Genomic DNA, 20,854 nt, shown 5'->3' with positions numbered 1-20,854 from the left:
TTTTTAAGGCCAAAAAGATCGTGGGCATTCCTTCTTCCAAGATGGCTCAGGGTACGGGGGCAGACAAGAATAACACCACTGATCCTCTCTTCATCCAGCCTATGGTAGAAAAGGAGGTGATTCCCTCACCCAGACTCTTCATAGATGTTGTCCAGAATCAATGGGCTTCACCAGGTACAGGTCCCCTCCCCAATACCTTGGACAAGCACCTGTATAATGTTGCTCCTGACCTTGCCAAGGCTTTGGAGGTACCTTCTATTGACTTACCTATAATTGACCTTTCCTCTTCTAACGCAGCCTCAGCAGCTCCTGAGGAGGCTCTTCGACCTGAAGACAAGAGGATAGAACAAACTCTGGTCAAGGGTCACCAGGCCTCAGCTTGGGCCATTAGAGCGGGTACCTCTGCTTCTTTCTTTAGTCGCTCTGCTCTTTTATGGCTGAGACAACTTCAAGCTCGCCTTCCAGCCCGAGATTCTAGGGCTCGCAGGGACTTTAACAAAATTAAAGTGGCCCTAGAATACACAGTAGATGCCTCCTTGGACGCGGCCCGTTTTGCGTCCAAAGCTATTGCATCCTCCATCTCCACCCGCCAGCTCCTTTGGCTGAAACAATGGCAGGCAGAAGCGCGTGCCAAGTGGAGGCTTGCCTCCTCTCCCTATTCTTCCTCCCTTCTCTTTGGTCCTCCATTAGAGCCCCTGCTGGTAGAGTCCAAGGATAAGCGGAAGGTTCTACAACCAGCCACAAAAAAGCAGGAAGGTTGGAACCAGTCTTTTTATCACAGGCAGCCCTTTTGTGGCCAGGATGGGGGTGCCTCCAACTCCCGTCCACAACAGCAGGCACCACCCAGAGAGGCCCCCTCCTTCTCTAACAGATCAGGCAGAAACAACCAGAGATTCCAGCCCAGAAAGCCTTTCAGGGACAATTCCAATTGTTCCTTTAAGAGGCAGAAGTGACTGCCTGGAGGATCTCCCAATAGGGGAGCGTCTGGTGGCCTTTCACGGATTGTTGGGATGACATCACCAACGACGCGTGGGTCAAGTCCACAATCAGATTCGGCCTTCTCCTGGACTTGCAATCCAGCCCTCTGAACCACTTTGTCACATGCCCGATCTCCAGGGACCTTCAAAGAAGGCTCCTGGTAGAGCAGGCCGTTCATCATCTGATCCAGATTCGGGCCATTCAACCTGTGCCTCCAGGCCTGGTGGGATGAGGGTTTTATTCTCATCTTTTTATCGTGCCAAAGTCTTCGGGGGGCTGGAGAGCAATCCTTGATCTCAAAATTTTAAATCAATTCATCAGATACAGGAGATTCAAAATGCACTCTCTCCTATCAATTCTGGAGAGTGTGCGCAGACATGATCTCCTAACATCAGTGGACCTCACAGAGGCTTACCTCCACGTTCCCATTCACAGGTGACACAGACAGTTCCTCTGTTTTGTCCATGCGGGCCGCCACTTCCAATATCGGGCCCTTCCCTTGGGGCTGTCGTCGGCCGTGAGGGTTTTCACGAAACTTCTGTTTGTTCTTTTGTTACCTGGATGACATCCTTTTGTTGTCCAGGTCACGCAACCAGGCCCTCAGGACACCCTTCAAGTGCTGCAGGAGGTGGGGTTCTCCATCAATTGGGAGAAGAGTCACTTCGTTCCCACCTCTTGCCTGGTGCACTTGAGAGCCCTCATCGATTCCTCTCAGGGGAAGGTCTTCCTGTCTCAGGACTGCCAGAGCAGTCTCAGGGATTTAAACAAGGAGGTGCGAAGGAGACAGCGGGTCCCTCTTCTCCAGCTGTCTCAACTGCTGGGGAAGATGGTCTCCTGCTTCTCCATTGTCCCTTGGGCACAGCTTCACAGCTGCTGCCTTCAGTGGTTTCTTCTACCATTCCAGAAGACCATCAGCAGCTGCTCCCTAGTGAAGGTCAGCTTGACTCCAGAGGTTCTGCAATCTCTGGACTGGTGGATCTCCCCGGCCATAGCTCAGGGCTCCCTCTTCAGGGAACCTCCGCATCTTGTAGTTACGACGGACGCGAGTTTGACAGGTTGGGGAGCTCACCTGGGGGATCAGGTAGCTCAGGGTCTCTGGTCCGATTCCGACCTATCCCACAGTATGAATTGGCTAGAATTGAGGGCCATTCATCTGGCCCTCCTTCATTTCCAAACCTCTCTTCAAAACACACATGTGCTAATTCGGACAGACAACGCTACGGCCAAGGTGCATGTCAACCGCCGGGTGGGACGAGAGCAGTATCTCTCATGAAATCTGCCTTCCGCCTAGGAACCTGGGCAGAAGCCAACCTTCTCTTTCTCCATGCCGAACACTTCTCTGGGTCCGACAATACCAGGACAGACTGGTTGAGCCGCACAACGATTGATCCGGCAGAGTGGAGCCTGAATTGTCGCATTTTCCACCAGCTGTCATCCAGATACGGGACTCCGACTCTGGATCTCTTTGCAACGGCATCTAACAAACAGCTGCCCAGGTACCTGTCTCACTACACAACACCAGGCGCGGAAGTGACGGACGCACTACGGTGCAGGTGGCCTCACAGTCTCCTGTACACCTTCCTTCCCTTCCCCCTGATACAGAGGGTGATTCAGAAAATGATAGAGGAAGAGGCTGAGCTCATTCTAATTGCTCCCCATTGGCCACGTCGACCATGGTACGCAGACCTGGTCAATCTTTCCCTGGAACCTCAGTGGCTTCTCCCAATGATACTGTCCCTCCTTCATCAGGCTCCGTTCACCATCCCAACCTGTGCTAGCTCCGCTTAACCGCTTGGAGGCTGAGCGGGCGGTCTTCAGGGCGGCTATACCTTTCCGAGAGAGTAGTCCAAACTCTTTAGGCTTCCCACTGCCCAGCCACTAATAGAATCTATGAATCTATATGGCAGACCTTCGTGGCTTGGTGCCTGTCTCCAGGGGAGGACCCTCCGAAAGCTTCGGTATCCCAACTATTTGAATTCTTGCAACAGGGGCTTGATAAGGGACTCCCCCCGAACACCTTACGGCGGCAGGTGTCTGCTCTTTCCTCAGTTCTCTCACTTCACCGGGACGAACCCCTCTCCTTGCACCCTCACGTCCGCAGGTTCCTTAAGGGGGCTTCTAATCTCTGTCCTCCTGTCATACACCGATTTCCCTCCTGGGATCTGACCAAAGTCCTTGACTTTCTCACTGACCCACCCTTCAAACCTCTCAAGTCGGCCTCCTTGCATCACCTCATGCTTAAAACTTCCTTTCTGGTGGCCATAACATCTGCACGGAGGGTTTTAGAACCGGCGGCTCTTTCCATCGGGCTGACTTGTGTGTGTTCCACCCAGACCATGTGGTCCTTCGCATCGACCCCACCTTTGTCCCGAAAGTGAATTCAGCATTTCATTGCTCTCTGGATCTCACTCTTTCAAATTTCTGTCCTGCTCCATCTCACAGTCTGGAGTGCAAATGGCACAAACTAGACGTCAGGCGTGCTCTTAAGATCTACATCGCCAAGACAGCAGTCTTCAGTTGCAGTGAAGCTCTCTTCGTATCTTTCCACCCTACCAACAAAGGGCTGAAAGCTTCTCCATCCATGATTGGCCGATGCATCAGGTCTGCCATTGCACAAACTTACATCATGCATCATCTCACTCCTCCATCCAACATTACGGCACATTCCATGCGCAGCGCGGCTATGTCAGCGGCGTGGGCGCGGCAGGCCTCAGTGGAAGAGATCTGCAAGGCAGCTACCTGGACTAATTCTAATTCATTTATACAACATTACAAGGTGGATCGGTATGCATCGGTGGATGCGGTCTTCGGATGGCGAGTCCTCCTACAAGTTCTTCCTTCTTCCAGTTCCTAGACTAGTCTCATTTCCTCCTGGGGACACGCCAGCTTTGGTACGTCCCATGCATGACCGCTGTCTCCACCAACTTTGGAGAATGGGGAGTTGGTTCTTACCTGATACGCCCCTTCTCTGGGCAGGTAGAGACAGCAGTATCCCCACCCTTTGGGGTCCTGGCCTACTTCGCAAGGGGAGATCTGGGAGCATGTTGTGAATTCACAGGACGGAAAGCGATTGTTCACCGCACAGCAGTCTACTTATCTCCTTCATCAAGAAAAGCGGGAGCATGCTCCTCAGAGGCGATGACATCACTTTGGTAGACTCAGTTCTATTGGTTACTGACTGAGTTAACCCATGCATGACCGCTGTCTCCACCTGCCCAGAGAAGGGGCGTATCAGGTAAGAGCCAACACCCCATTTCTTACACAGAATTGTAACAGAATCTCTGGCCCTCCTGTTGTCTGATGGTTTTGCTGCTTGTGTTGAGTACTGATTCTTGATCAATATATTGTATTCCATTTCTGCAGGAATCTGAAGCAGAAACTGAAGATACTGTGGACACAGACATTGGTTGTCTGTTTGAAAAGGATCATTTAAGATGCAGCCATTCAGGTTTCCTTCTGAAATTCACTTTGTTCCTAACAGGCTTGGAGATTCTTTGTGAAGACACACTTAGAACTGCTGGCAAAGTCTTCATTATGCTTCTATTAGGCTCAACAGGTACAGGTTACTTCACATATTTGTGGGACAGTGGGTTAGGTTAGGCACAATTTAGTGCCCCCCACAAGAGGAAAGAAAAAGGAAGGTGATCTCTGACATTTTAAAATCTGCATTGGGGTATTTGTATGACAAGACACTACATATTATACCAAATGGAGAACAGGTATCTCCTGGTGTGTTTCAGTTAGTAATGATCCCCCTTTGTCCACATGAAGAAGTTATAAATGGCAAAATTGGCCCCATAGTAGCAGTAACTTGGAAGTGTTAGCTAGACTAGCTTTTGCTTTTCACCTGTGTCTTACCCACACCGACCACATTGTTACACACTTCTCATTTTGATTAGGGGCAGCAGCTCTCCATAACAGCCCCAATTTCTCATGTGGCTCATGTGGCCTTTGAGGAAAATTACAGTAATTGCCTACCCCTGCTCTTACAGAAAGTCCTTGATTAACAACCTTAACTGGGACTACCGACCCATTGCTAAGTGCCTGGTTGCTAAATGAAAAATCACATGAACCTGATGGGCATATGATGTCAGTTCCTATATCATGAACTGTTAAATGAGACTTTATGTGACCATGACTTGCAGTTTGATTTCTAAATTCTCCATTAATTCTGCTTGTCAGAAACTGGCTGTGAAGAATATAAATGGCAATCACAAGGCCATATACATGTATACATCCAAAGTAGACTGTTGTTTCTCTGTGTTATATAATATATGTGGGCAAGGGTGTGTTCCGGCAGCCACAAGCTACTGCCGGTTGGCTTGTGGTCGCGCAGAGTGCACACGCTTGGCACGCTTGATGTGTGCTACACGCGCACGCACAGTACTATAAAAAATGCTTCTGTGCACGTGCAGAAGCCAAAAACAAAATGAACCGGTTTGAGGGCATTCCTGGATTTTTTTTTAAAAAGAAAACAACAATCTTTAGCTTCTCATCCAAGAAGCTTTTTCAGTTCTTCAGATGTTTCTTGGATGAGAAGTGAAAAGTTTTCAAAGAAAAAAAAACCCCAAGAAATTCCAGTTGCCTCTTGGAAAACACTGGGACAACCATGACTTGATTAAGAATCTCCATTGACAATGGATGTAAATGTGAGAATTAATCATAAAGTTGTTTTTTTTAACACCATTGTAACTTTGAATGGTCATTAAATGAGACTATTGGTATATGAGGATTGCCTGTATTCCATTTTATTTTATTTTATTATTTTTTAATTTTATTTTACTTATTACATTCAGAGAGCTTTTATTTCTATGGAAAAATTTCTATGTTCTTAATTTTGTGATGGTTCTCCAATGGTATAAACTGAACCTTATAACCAAGAAAATCATATTTCCTTATCCCTAGGTATAATTCTGCCTTCTGCATGCTCAGCAGTCTATTTCTTTACCTTCCTGGCTTTGTGCACCTGGTGGTCCTGCAATTGTCCAATCAGCCCAGTTCTCTTCAATAGTTTGTGTGTTTTTCTTGCAATATTTTCCGTGGGACACATCATTGTGCTTTACTTGTACCAACTGCCATACTTCCAAGACCTTATTCCTTCAGAACTCATTTATGTCAGGTAAAAACAAATCTCACAGATGAGAAAACATGAAGATGAAACCACAATATACTGTGGTTATTTTATTTACATTTGATTATCTCAGTCATTTTGGGTATTACTTTTGTTAGAAGGTGATAATACCTTGTATTCTCCATATCACTCACTTCAAGTCCTAGTTGTAGTTTGCCTCTGGAAAAAAATGACTTGAGTTGAAGAAGTACAGAGCACACAACATACAAAATAATTCTGAAATTTTTATTTTGTTTATTTTATCGTTATTTCTGTTTATTTTTAGAATTAGGAAAATTAAAATGAGAAGAAAAATAAAGTCAGGTGCTTTGAGATCCTTATCCTAGGAAAAGCTACCAGTTCTCAATGCTTCCTATGTACATGTGCATCTAAATTACTTGCAGAATCATTCTAAGTACTGTAATAGTTAAGATTATAGCTTTGCTCATTCATATTTATGTACTTGCAAATTATTATTTGAAGTGATTCTACTCAGAGGAAAATATTATACATATTTCACGGAATTATGAAACAGAACAGATATTACAACTTGCATGCACTCTTCAGATGTGTTCAAAATATACTTGACAGGGAATTTTGGAAAAATCAAGTCCACCAGATACACCTAAAAGCAGAAGCCTGAAATAGATTGAGGCAGTATAATTTGCAGATTTGGGGAAGTTTCCTTTTTAAAATTGTGTTTTATTTGAGGTTGAGGTATATACATTTATTCCTGAGAGCAGGAACCTAATCTGAGGAATGATTAGCTAGGCAGGTGTAGTAATTATAATATAAAGTTGTTTAGTTCTATAATTATAACAGAAAATATAGTAGAATGTTAAAGTTTGAAGATGGCTCTGAAAATAGTATTTGGCAACCATTATGGCAGAGGTGTCCAACTTGGGAACTTTAAGACTTGTGGACTTCAACTCCCAGAATTCCCCAGCCAGCCATGAAGTCCACAAGTCTTAAAGTTCCCAAGTTTGGACACCCCTGCATTATGGTAACACCAGCTTAGCCTGGGTAGGGAGGATGAAGTGAGAAAGAAACTCAAGATTGCCCTGTTTTTTATTTTCTTGGGCATCACTTGGAAGAGGGGGAGGGAGAGACAACCTGGCAGGTTTTCAAGATTAAAGCTATTCTTTTCAAGTCTATCAGAACTCTATTTTTTTATTACAAGATACAATAAGAGAACTCTAACACCCTAACACAATTTCCTTTACACATCCTCTTTTATGCAAGAGAATCAAAGATAGGCAATTTTGAGTTTCTTCTGCCTCCCTCTTCCCTTCTCAGGCTAAGCTCTTGTTTATGCAACACCTTTTCAATCACTTGTTCAAGGGCATCTCTGTTCTTTTTCTACATACTGCATACATGGGGCAAAGCCTAACATCTACATTGCTATAACCTACCAGGAAGAGAGTCCAAGGACTTGTGTTCTATTTTTGTATGCCTGGGAAGAAAGATAGAACAAATTGAGTCAGATTAATAATCTCTGAGAAAAAGACAATATAGAATGATGAGCAAAGAAGACAAGGAAAAAATCCTTAACCCCCTATCAACATGATACGTGTGATCAGATGGTTAGGATTAAATTAGGTGTTGAGGAATTAATTCCCTTGAATCAACTCCTCCATCATGTATGAATTTGAGTTTTTAAATTCTGTTTTATTTTAAATCTTTGTAAAAAATAAATTGGACTATCAAAAAGAAAAGAAAAAAAGATAATATATTGCATACCGGTTCCAAAGAACATTTTGTGACTTTCTCCTTTTGCTACTATCCAGAACTGCAATCCTTTATTCTGTGCATTATGCCTATTAGAAAGCAAATATGTTTTAACTATGTTGGAAGTAAACACGCCATATAGCTTGGCTTGTATGAAATGGTAGTAAAAAAATTCTGTGTTATGATTTATTGTTGTACTATTGCGTTGACCTATTAAGAAAAGTGAATTGCTGCTGCTGCTATGTTAGTGGACTAATACATTGTGGCACTATTGTATTTCATTTTTATAAAAAAAAATAATCTCTGCAGTTTTTCTTCTACTTTCTTTTTCTCTAGGGTCTTCGGCATAGTGCCCCTTATTAAGACAAACATTACAGCACCTTGGAAACTACACATTCATCCTCACCTAAACTGGCCAGTGGCTTTGAATCCTTTTTTCCTTCTTTCCCTGTATTATTTATTGGTCCGAATGTTGCAGCAATGGGCATTGCCTGCTAAGGTATGGTGTATATTGAGTATGAATAAGTGAAACCTTTGAGATTTCCCCTCAGGAACATAGAATGATCTCATTTGGCTTATATTCCTGTTCTACTTGCATTTGACTGCTCATATTTTTATAAGTCTCCTTTTCAAGTATTAAATCCCCCATTACTGTACCATTTGAGAAAAAGTCCAACTAGCCACTATGTATATGTGTATGCTTGTATTTCGTGAGATTTTGATGAGACCCTTTAAATAAGGTTAACCGTTAATATGTCTGTTGAACTGATTTGAAAGATATGTAACTTGATCCTATAAATATATAGCAGTGATGGCGAACCTATGGCACGTGTGCCACAGGTGGCAAGCGGAGCCATTTGTCAGGGCACGTGGTGTGCTGCCGATAGCTGGCCAGCGTGCATGTGCGCGCTGGCCAGCTGAGGCTCCAGAGGCTTTATAAGAGCCTGGGGAGGGTGAAAAGAGCTTCCCTGAAGCCTCCGAGGCTCAAAAAACCGGCCCTATGGGCAGACCAGAAGTTTGGGAATGGACTTCCTGTTTGCTCGGAGGGTCATTTTGACTGCTCTGGATGCTTTAGGGAAGCTTCCTGAAGGTCCCTGAAGCCTTCGGAGCGCTTAAAACGACCCTCCGAGCAAACCGGAAGTGACTTCCTGTTTGCTCGGAGGGTCGTCTTGACTGTTTCGGAGGCTTCAGGGAAGCCTCCTGAAGGTCCCTGAAGCCTCCGGAGGGCTTCCGGGGTGGCGGGGGAGGCTGTTTTTGCCCTCCCCATGCTCCTATAAAGCCTCTGGAACCTGGGGGGGGTGAAAAAAGCATGCAAAAATGGGGGGTCGCGCCTGTAGTGCGTGTATGCGCACTGGGGGGGTCGCGCATTGCATTATGGGTGCGGCACACCTGCAAACAACCCCCCTGTGCTCCCCCCACTTATGCCACATGAGCCAAAAAAGGTTTGCCATCGCTGATATATAGGGTTGTTCTAAGGAATGTATTATTAGTAGAACTTTGTCAAGATTTCAGATTTTTCTGGGTTGATCCTCAAAATTAGCTGTTCCTCAAAAATTAAGAATCTGAGTCTTAGCAGCCAATTTTTTTTCCTGAAAATGATAAGATCAATACAATTCCCTGTTTCAACTCTCAAACACATTTGCACTAAGCAGCAAGATTGTTGATTAGGAACAATACGAATAGTCCTCACTTTTTAAGGATCCTGATTGGGGACTGGCAACTCCATTTCTAAGGAAAGTGGTTGTTAAGTAAAACATCATCTGACTGCTCCGCCTAATGATGCCAGCTTCAACAGATCTTGTTGCTGTTGTTAAGCGAATCCCACGTGGTCATTAGATGAGGACAAACCATTGTTTTTGCAAGGCAGAGATGCCTCCCCCCCCCATTTGTCTTTTGGCCACTCACCTACACTGCTGCTACTACTGCCACCATTGCCAGCCCTTGTAGGCTAGTGTACCTGCTGCTACTACTGATACAAAACAACACAATCCTTCCCACTTCCATGGATGCCATGGTTGCCATACTATTAATTAATTAATTAATTAATTAATTAATTAATTAATTTGATTTCTAGACCGCCCCCTCTCCCCGAAGGGATTCGCCATTGCCTCCATTATCAGCCACTCCCGCTACCCACTGCCCATTGCTGTGCCTGCTGTGGGCAGTGAGCAGCAGGTGATGGGGATAATTGTGGATGCCAGGCAGTGGTAGGGATGGTAGCACTGGTGGGTGCAGGGATCAATGCCAGACTAACAACCTGGCAGAAACAATATTCCAGTCAAGGCACCACCAAGGAGAAAACCACACTCCTACCAGGCAAGCTATATCCATAAACAGATAGCAAGCCCCACATCCATTCACACTAGTTGGGCAAGGAGACATCTGCAAGCGAACAGCTTAGAGACCACTAAGGACTTTATATTTTAACCTTGAGCTAAAGATGTTCTCTTCTTTTGGGAAGATATTTCTTCTGTTTCAGTTACAAGATTTTTTTAAAAATATTTGATATGCACACATACATGCACACACACACACACACACACACACACAATCATGTACATACCTACTACAGTACAAGCATATTTAACTCAGTCTTCTGCTCAAAGTACACATGAGATGATGCAAAATAGAAGTAAAACATAATCCCTGTTAGCTACAGCAGTTATATTAAATAACTATGGATAAGCTAAATAATTTATTATGACAGTCGGGTGAATAAACTGCGTGTTCTATTAAGCACAATATAGGTTTCAGTTTTTTTCTCATATTGTTTCTAGTTTGCAATCTTGCTAGTTAATCAAATCACAATTGCAATGCCTGTATTGATCCTAAATTCTATAATCAACCTTTAAAACAAGATCTATTCTAACTGTATGAGATCTCATTTAAGGAGCAAAGGATGCACACAAGGAAAAGGAATTATTTGGCTAATATCAAGTATCAGGCTTTTAGCTGAGAGAAAAATGGCTGAAATAAAGGGCTGTGAGAAGATAGTCCTAGCTACTGAGACGATACTATATTCTTTACTTTAAGATACCTCCTGTTTCTTAAAGAGATTACTTCCCCTGCTATAAAATGGTTACAGATCCAGGTTTAAACATATGGCTCAGGTTGGGTATAAACCATGTACATAAAAATAGCATGTTTTATTGTTTTCATTATGGCTTTCCTCCATTTAAATCAATGCATCATTTAGAGATCCAAAGAAGAAGTTATTCAACTTCATTCTGAAGACTATGTAGAAATTAAAATGCATTCTGTGCGTCAGGTGAGAATGGATGCCAATGGCAAGGTGAAATGCTACCGGTATTAAAAATTCTGGAGTGGTTATAATCCTTGTCAATGAAATCACTTAGCAATAACCCAGGAAGTTCAGGCAAATGATTTCTTGATGTAAGACTATTTTGGAATCCTTGGAGTGAGAGAAATAAATAGAAAAACACACTCTCTGTCCCTTTATTGCTGCCTTCTAAAGATAAACCTTCAGGTGTGCATAAGAAAAAAAAATACAATTTGAAGTGAAGACTGAGAAAATGAAAAAAAAAGAGGGTCCACTGGATTTTGATTTATTCTTATGTATTGGGAATAGTGTTTGTGTGGATGGTTTGCTATTTGTTTCCACTTATGCTCAAGTTGTACATATATCTTGTTCTTTTCAATAACCCCAAATCTCTAGTTTATCTTCCCAAGATAGCCCATAAAAGTTCTTACTGTAGCATGCTTGTATCATAGATTAGGCATAAGAGGCACAGTGGTAAGAACCTATGAAACTTTTGGAACCTAACAAAAATGTGGTAGTGGGAATCAAAATTAATAGTGCCCTTGGACAAAAGAAAAGCTGCAGCAGTGTTTTTACCTTGAGTATGATACCTCTGTAAACCCTGCCTCTTTGAATAAAATAAAAACACTTCTATTGTTTGTCTAGGTGGTTTCTCTTTCAAGTGAAATTCCACAGGAATGCCTCCTTTTGCAATATCAGAATCATAACAGTTGCAGTATGGATGGCTATATAAATCACAGTATTTCTCTATCAGGTATGCTATCTATAGCACATCGCATGTTGCATATTGAGTGCCAGGTCATTCTGTTTGCCCTAAGGAATACTGTACAGAGAAATAGTTACCATACTGCTGCATAGAGCATCTACACTAACAACAGAGAAATGCCTATCATTTTAACAGAATAGCAAAATAACAGTGCTGGAAGGGACCTTGGAGGTCTTCTAGTCCAACTTCCTGCTTAAGCAGGAGACTCTATACCATTCCAGACAAGTGGTTGTCCAGTGTCTGTTTAAAAGTTTCCAGTGATGGAGCACTCACAACTTCTGAAGGCAAACGGTGCTTTGGAAAACAGGTTGACCCCTCTATTTTGTGTCAGTTCCTGTAGTATTGCAATACTGCTATCATGTCATCCCCTAAACCTTTTCACTAGACTAGACGTACCCAATTCCTGCAACCATTCTTTAAAAGCTAACATTTAAATATTAAAAAGATTTTATTTTTATTAAATATTTAACATTTAAATAATTGGAAATTTATTTCATAGTAAACAAACAAACAAACAAACAAACATGTTGTAATATTACATTTAATATGAAAGATGTAATTTTTTAAAAATCTAACATTGTTGCATAAACTTCAGGATGCTTGTAATTTTAAAGCAGAACCAAATGCAAAATGTAAAATGCAGAAAGCATGGTCAGATTATTTTTCTGTCAGTTTTTCCACTCAACTACCATTAGTTTTGCATATAATTATTGCAAAAAATATTGCAGATTTTTCCCCCTGCATGCTATTGTCTTCTCAATATCTGTGTATTAATGTTTTGAACAAAATGCTAATGTATCACTGCCAATTAATGATAATACTTGTTGCATTTGGTGACATGAACTTGAATCCATAAATAAGTGTGTTTAGGTGTTAAGACCATGTCAGATTCATGACAAAAGGGCCAGGGATAATCCCAGGTGTGTCCAAATAAGTCTATAAGGAAGTCTGTCTAGCCCAGATACTGCTTCTAATCAGGGTCTTTAATCCTGAATCATATGGTATGATTCAACATAAGGCAACCTCTTAATCTCCTGAGAGTAAATTACATTAAATCTATTATTCTTGAAGGAGGCTGTAGCTCTTTGTTATTATCAGAAAATGTGGAGATTGACCACATATTTTTATTCAGGTTTATGCCCTGCAGGAGTGTTGCACCATAATTTCAATCAAACTCAGCATGTCATGTTTCATCAGACCATCCATAGTGATCAATATGGGTCATTTATAAGGGAGATTTATAAAGAAATAAGTAAGAGGGCCTTTACCCTTGCGAGTCAGTTGGTTTTACCTTTCAAATACCTACTCCTAAGACTCCTTTTAAGTATTTGTTACTCAGTTTCAATGTAACAATAGTTTGCTGGAAATAGAAGTCAGAATTGGAGGAATGAACATGTATAACAGAGAAGTAAAACACTGAATAAGAAAATGCTCATATATAATTAATGCTTGTTGCTCATTTCCTTCCTTCCTCCTTCCCTTTTTTTTTTTGAATTTTTCAAAGGTTTCAAGGACACTGAAATAAAATAAATTGAAAAAAGACTTCAAGAAACCTGGATGTTACTTGTAATCTGTCATTTTTTTCAAATTTAATATTTTTTGCAGAGCACACAATATATTCTGAAACTTCCCAAGAAGTTAATGAAAAATGTAACATGGAAAAAAAATCTAGTACATTCTTAGCATTGGCACAATTCATTACAAATCAGAGCTATGTCATTGCATTGATTACTATGATGGTAAGAACATCCTTTTGTGGTCTTTTAAGAGCTGTTACCAAGTAGCTGTTCAGCATCAATACAATAATACAATACAATAGTAGAGTTGGAAGGGACCTTGGAGGCCTTCTAGTCCAACCCCCTGCCTAGGCAGGAAACCCTATACCATTTCAGACAAATAGCTATCCAACATCTTCTTAAAGACTTCCAGTGTTGGGGCATTCACAACTTCTGGAGCAACTAGGCATCCCTGCACTGCTGTTTTATAGAACCTGTTGTCTTCCAAATGACCAGGAGCATTTCCAAGTTGGCTGTGTGCCTTCCTATTAAATCACATTTTCTAAGTCATCTGAACAGGGATTTGGGGAATTATAAATTTGCATATCGGGATGGCACCAAGTTGGGGAAGCATTTTGAAATTATCTACTTTGAACTTGGTTCTGCTCACCCTGTTCACAGTCTTATGATGTTGTGCTTTCCACTTCTCCATTTTAGGGCTCATGTCTTAAATCAAAATTATACCCATAATGATATTTATGTGATCATTCTGAAATTATATTTAGGTATATTTTTGTATAAAGTTGTTAAGATTGAATGTATGGCTTAATTCATAAAATAGGGTTAATTAACTATTGAATTCATCCACATTCAAGATTTGCACAATATACTAAACATAAACTAACCAAACGTGGTAAGTTTGCACATGTTAAACTACAAAAGGTGAACATTAGGGAAGTACATTCTACAAGTGCATCTGGTAGGTTGCAGGAATGGTTACAGGAATGGTTAAGAGTGTTCTGTGAATATAGTCAATTAAGACAGAATAATATTTGCATATTCCACAGACAGATAGGACAACCAATAGAGAGGTGATGAATCGTATAAAGCTAGAAACATTACTAGAAGCCAAAACCACAAGGCTATGCCTGATTTACTTTGGTCAAATCATGCGTGCAAATTCATTGGAGAAGTCAATGATGCTAGGAAATGGTTAGTGGATCAAAAAGAAGAGGCAATCAAAAAACTCGATGGCTTGATACCATCAAAACGGATACAAAGATGAATGTTCAACAACTAAAAGAAGCTGTGCTTGATAGGGTAACATGGAGAACATTTGCCTATAAAGTTGCCAGAAGTCAGACATGATTGAATGTTGCAGAATGAAATGAATATGAGAAATGTGTCTTGTTATATGCTGGCTATATTTTTACAGTCCTATTATCCATATTGGTCTATGAAGCTACTATCTTATCAAATCTGTGTGGTTAAAATACATAATTGCCATGTATTCCTTCATAGGTTTGGAGTATCACCTACAATAGCTGGCTAACTTTTGTTCTGCTAATTTGGTCATGTATAATTTGGATGGTACATGACCGTCATCTCTATGCCTTGCGCAGTTTACCATTTCTTGTCACCTATGGAAATGTACTGGTGATTCTTAATTTTATTGTGGGTCTGAATCTTTCACAAGAGGAATTATTTCCAGGAGTTGCAACTTCATTACTTATTGACTTAGATTTGAAACCTTATTCTGTTCCCTGTATCCATCTAGGAGCCAAGGTAAGCATATACTTGCTAAAATGAACAGCTACTTTGGTCTAGTGGTTAAGGCATCATGCTAGAAGCTGGGAAAGTATGGGTTCCAGTCCTGCCTTAGGCATGAAAACCAGTTGGGTGATCTTGGGCTAGTAACTTTCACTCAGCCCAACATACCTCACAGTTTGTTGCTGTGGGGAAAATAGGAGATGGAAGGACTATTATATATTTTCACCATTTTGAGTTGTTTATAAAAAATAATAAAGACAGGATATAAACAAACAAATAAGCCATAAATAAATTGCTATTGCCCTTGTGATCAGTAGGAGTTTTAGGGTACTGAAGAGATAGTAAAATTGAAGCCACACTTCCAGTGCTGGCTAGTTCTCATATACATATTCCTCATTAAAATATCTATGTGGTTCTATTGCAGATTTTATATCAGTTAACTTTCTGGTTATTGTTGAAGCAGTATGTGATGCAAAAACAGAAGCAAAAAGAGGAGGAATTTCTCAAAGAAGTTATAGTACATCAAACTGGTAAGAACATTTAATATTGGGTACAGTTATTCTGATCCTTTGCCCCTTTCTTTAAAATGGATTTTAAAATTCTTCATTCAGTCTAGGAATGGTGGCAGAGAAGCTAATTTAGGAAATAGTCCTAAATTACACAAAGACAGATTCTATCTAATGGTTAGGGGGAAAAAACCTACTTCATTGCAGGAGCAGTTTGAACCTATTTAGGGGTTTTCTAAGATGTGTTCAGGTTGAATCTAAGTAGCCATAAATAATGAATTCTTTAATTTGATTTTTTTTGTTGGCTGTAGAATTCTGAGAGTTCGTCCACTCTCAGTTGCCAAAGTTGAGAAACACTGTTCCAAGGCTCATAAAATATGTTTTTCTATTGACTTTGGTCTTGCTTCACCACATCTTGTGGTGGGTAGTGTACTTCAGTCTCTACTACAACTTCACTATGTCAGGAAAGAAATACAGCAACCCTATTTGTGAACTTAATCCTAATCTTTCTACTCTATTTCACAGCCTTCATTTTAAAAAAAGGATTCATTTCCCTGTTTAAATCTAAGTGAGTTGAGCACCAAACTCTGCTCCACCCCCACCTGCTCCCAATTTCTGGGTTCAAGAAATCCATTATTCTCTCCACCATTTCCTTGCACTGAAAACATATATGTGTGTGTGCCCATGGATGCATGCTAACCATTTTTTTCTTTCTATTGACTGAGGTCAAAATTATTTTTATTATTATGGAAGCCAGGGACACTCAGGGCTGGTGGTGGCTGTGTTTCAGTCTCATTTTTTTGTACTCTACTATTGGTGAGTGAGAGGGAAAACAAGTTGATGCATATGGTTTGGAACCACTACGCATGGGGATGATTGATGCTGTATTCAAACTGGTTGGAAAGGGAGTGAAAATTGTACACTGAGAATGCATGATTCTATTAGAATGAACAATGATAATATGCATTGTAGGAGAGGAGATTGATGCTACATACATTATGCTTTGTATACATAGAAATGTTCAATGAAGCATAGGCATTAGATGTAGAATATTTCATTCTTAAGAAAAAAGAGGTGACCAGGGACGTGCTGTCAGGGGAGGCAGGGGAGGCAGAGCCTCACCGCTCTCATCATGAAAAAAAATGGAAAAGGGAAAAGGCACTGAGGAGCCTCGGGGAATGGGACTGTGCGAGCCGCGGTCCCCTTCATGTTGACTCAGGAAGGTGGGGAATGGGACCACGTGTGCAGGACAGAGGGAGGTGCAGGAGGCTCCTCTAGCCTCAGCCTCCCTCCTGCACACATGGTTCCATTCCCCACCTTCTGTCGGGTTCTGACGCCGGAGCTCATGTTCCAGGGCGAATGCGCATGCATGAGCGACTCCCTTCCTCGCACTGAGCAACGGCAGGTTTACGGGAAGTTGCTCGCGAAAGCAGAAAGTGCGACTGACTTTTCAGACCGTCAGCTACCGTTTCCCTGCCAGCTCGGTCGCGAAAGGACCCTGGAAACCGAGTCGTGTGCGGCGCCTTGTTAAGAATTCCCGGCCTTCATGATGACGTCACCAACCTCACCAGCCATAAACCTCACCGCACGTCACTGGAGGTGACATATATGCATATATAGGTAGCATTACAATAGAGGTGGGGGGGGAGAGTGGGTATTTTGTGCTTATTCCAAGCTCAGTCTTATCTAAAGCTGTTCAGTAGGAAATCCTGTGGAATCCAATGACACTTGCTACTAAATAAGCATACTCTGGATTGTACCATAACTAGTTAGTCAAATGCAATAACATTTATACTAAAAAAACATTCTGGTCCATTAAATATTGATGATGCTCCTGATTGAATGTACACTTCCTGTTGCAGAAATGGACACACCGCAAAATCTGTTTGTGGAAATATTTAAGAGGATCCTAGTAAAATACTGGATTTACTTCTGTTGCATCATGTTCTTTATTATCAGCTTCAATGGCAAAGTGGTCCTGTATAAAATTATTTACATTATCCTTTTTCTGTTCTGTGTGGCTCTATATCAGGTAAGCAGATCTGGAATTTGAGACTTCTGCTTGATTTCTAATTTCTTAAAGGCAAAGAAAGCACTGGCAAATCAAATCTGTTAGTTTGCAGTTGTTGTTGTTTTGATGCTTTATCTTTGAAATGTTAATCTTTTTCTATTTCTACATTAATTTGCAATTTGTGTAGAAGTTTGCAGAAAAATACATTTCCATGTCCTTGTATATTTTTCCCAAAGGCTTATAACAGTCAATAATCTTGTGTCACATTCCAGATGCTATTTTGTTTGCAAAAGTGCCTTAGAAATTTCAAAGTGCCAACATTAAAGATATTTTCAAATAAGTTCATTACTTGGTTTCAAAAATGCATGCATCTGATAGATTCATATTAAATTACAATAAATAAACCCCTTATTCCTTATAGCCTAGTCATGTTATTTTAATTCACATATGGGAAAAACTGTCTATGCCTTTAAAAGCAGCTATGGTTACTGAGAATTTTCTTTTTTAAAATTTCTGAGGATTGCACAAGAAGTTGAAATTTCTCAATAAAGAAAATAATTGCAGACACACTACATTTATCTATAGATACATTTTGATATAGATATAAAGACAAATGGACTTTGAAAACTTTGTAGCTCAGTTTTATTTGTTGTGACTCTTTCTACTATAAGCCTTCTAGTAGATTATTTGATTATATTCAATACTAAGGCTACAAAATTAAATTTGTTGGTTCTAGATTCATTATGAAGGATGGCGACGAGTCCTGAAGGGATTTTGGCTATTAAGTGTCTCCTATTCGATGATAGTCCTCATTGCTTTATATACTTACCAGTTTGAGATGATTTCTGCATTTTTCCTAAAAACTTTGGAAATATCAGAGGAAACGTAAGAACTTTAATTTAAGATTCTATATTGCTATTGTGTTTTGAGATTAGATTGGGTTTTTTAATCCCACCTTTATTACTTTATAAATACTCATGCTGGTGAACATATCTAATGCTCCTTTCTCCCCACAACTTGGTGAGGTGAGGTGAGAGAGAAAGAATAACTGACCCAAGATCACTTAACTCGCTTTCATGCCTAAGGCAGAACTAGAACTCATCGTCTTCTGGTTTCTAGGTTAGCACCTTATCCACTACACCAAACTGGATTTCATAGATATATGCATGTATGGTGGGCCCTGTTAGGTTACACAGTGTCAGGTAAGAATTGCTTACTGAGATTAATAATAAGACTATGGGAAATTTTAACTACAGTCCCAATATGTTTTTTTGCTATTATTTAGTGAGGCAATTCAAAGAGCTAAAAATAAAGTAACTGCTCAATTTATGATTGTTACAGCAGGGCTGGCTATATCACAACATTGGAAAAACCCAGAAGCTCCATTACTAGACATCTGGTATGAAAAAATATGGGGAAATGTCAGTAATGGAAAAACTTTGGGGTGTTGGACTGTATCAGAAAAATTACTTTTGTTTCAGTTGGAGGAAAACTAATCCTTTTGGCGACGTATAATGGGCTAATTTCCCCTTTTTTGTTTACCTCACTATATACAAAAGTTGTTTTTGGCATATTGGCTTGTTTTTTTACATCTTGTAAAAATATCTATTGCTTTTTAAATCAATGAGGTTGAAATATGCCTCTAGTATTCCTTGGAATTTTTAAATGGAGGACTAACCAGGCCCATCACTGCTTGCCCAGAGAAGGGTATCTGAAGGAATTTAACTTTCTGTAATAGGAAACATTCTGCCTCCAGCTGGCTAAGCCAGTCTTGATGCCTTTTCATAATAGGGTTAAATATTTAGATAAATTACTTGGCCCAGTTGTTAGGTTCAACCCATCAACACATTGTCCCATGAGATGACATTTCTTCTTCTTTAGGGAAAAGTGTTCTTTAGAGAGCTATATCAGATTATTACCTATAAGTTCTCTCAAAGTTTTTCCCTGCAAAGACCTATGTGTTACTCATTTAGAATATTATTTATAGAAATAACTTTCTATGTTCACCCTATTTACCTGCTAAGTACAGAGCTGTAGATAGGAATATTTAAAAATGAGCTAGATTGAGGCCTGATGGGTAGTCAAGGTGGCCACAGGTGTACAAATTCACACTCCTATTGTGCCGAAATATGTTTATTTGAGGAAAGGATAGAGAATGCCCCCTTTCTCCGAATAACTGGCTAGGTTCATCATTCTTTTAAATTAATAATTATACATATATTGACATGTTTAAATACCTGTAACGTGAAAGAATTCTTTTCCTCCTTTTCATCAGCTGACTCTGCATATATTTTTGTCTTTTTATTTGGCAGATTAAAAGATTTAGGCCTTGAGCGATTCAGCACAAAGGAACTTTTTACAAAGATTCTATTACCCTGTGCCTTTCTTCTGGTTTGTATCGTTCAACTGCACTATTTCCATAAAGATTTCCTGAATATCACAGATCTGACCAATATTTCTGTGAATCCATCTTCTTCATCTGACAGGTATTATGTGCAGACTACTATATTTAATGTATATAATAGAAAAGACGTTGATGTGTGTGTGTGTGAGTGAGAGAGAGAGAGAGAGAACAAGAGAGAGAAGAAGAAAAAGGAAAAGAAAGAAATGGAGAAAGGAAAAGAGAAAGAGAAGGGAAAAAAATAAAAAGACGAAGAGGCAAAGACAGAGAGAAAGTCCTCTTTAGAAATGAATACAGGTGAAACTCGAAAAATTAGAATATCGTGCAAAAGTTCGTTTATTTCAGTAATGCAACTTAAAAGGTGAAACTAATATATGAGATAAGATTCATTACATGCAAGGCAAGATAGTTCAAGCCGTGATTTGTCATAATTGTGATGATTATGGCTTACAGCTCATGAAAACCCCAAATCCACCATCTCAGAAAATTAAAATATTACATGCAATCAATAAAACAAGGATTGGACATAGAACAATATCGGACCTCTGAAAAGTATAAGCATGCATATGTACTCAGTACTTGGTTTGGGCCCCTTTTGCAGCAATTACTGCCTCAATGCGGTGTGGCATGGAAGCTATCAGCCTGTGGCACTGCTGAAGTGTTATGGAAGACCAGAATGCTTCAATAGCGGCCTTCAGCTCTTCTGCATTGTTCGGTCTCATGTCTCTCATCTTTCTCTTGGCAATACCCCATAGATTCTCTATGGGGTTCAGGTCAGGCGAGTTTGCTGACCAATCAAGCACAGTAA

This window comes from Natrix helvetica (assembly GCF_964273705.1).
Source record: "Natrix helvetica genome assembly, chromosome: 3".
NCBI classification, from domain to species: Eukaryota; Metazoa; Chordata; class Lepidosauria; order Squamata; family Natricidae; genus Natrix; species Natrix helvetica.
This window is presented reverse-complemented; position numbering follows the sequence as displayed.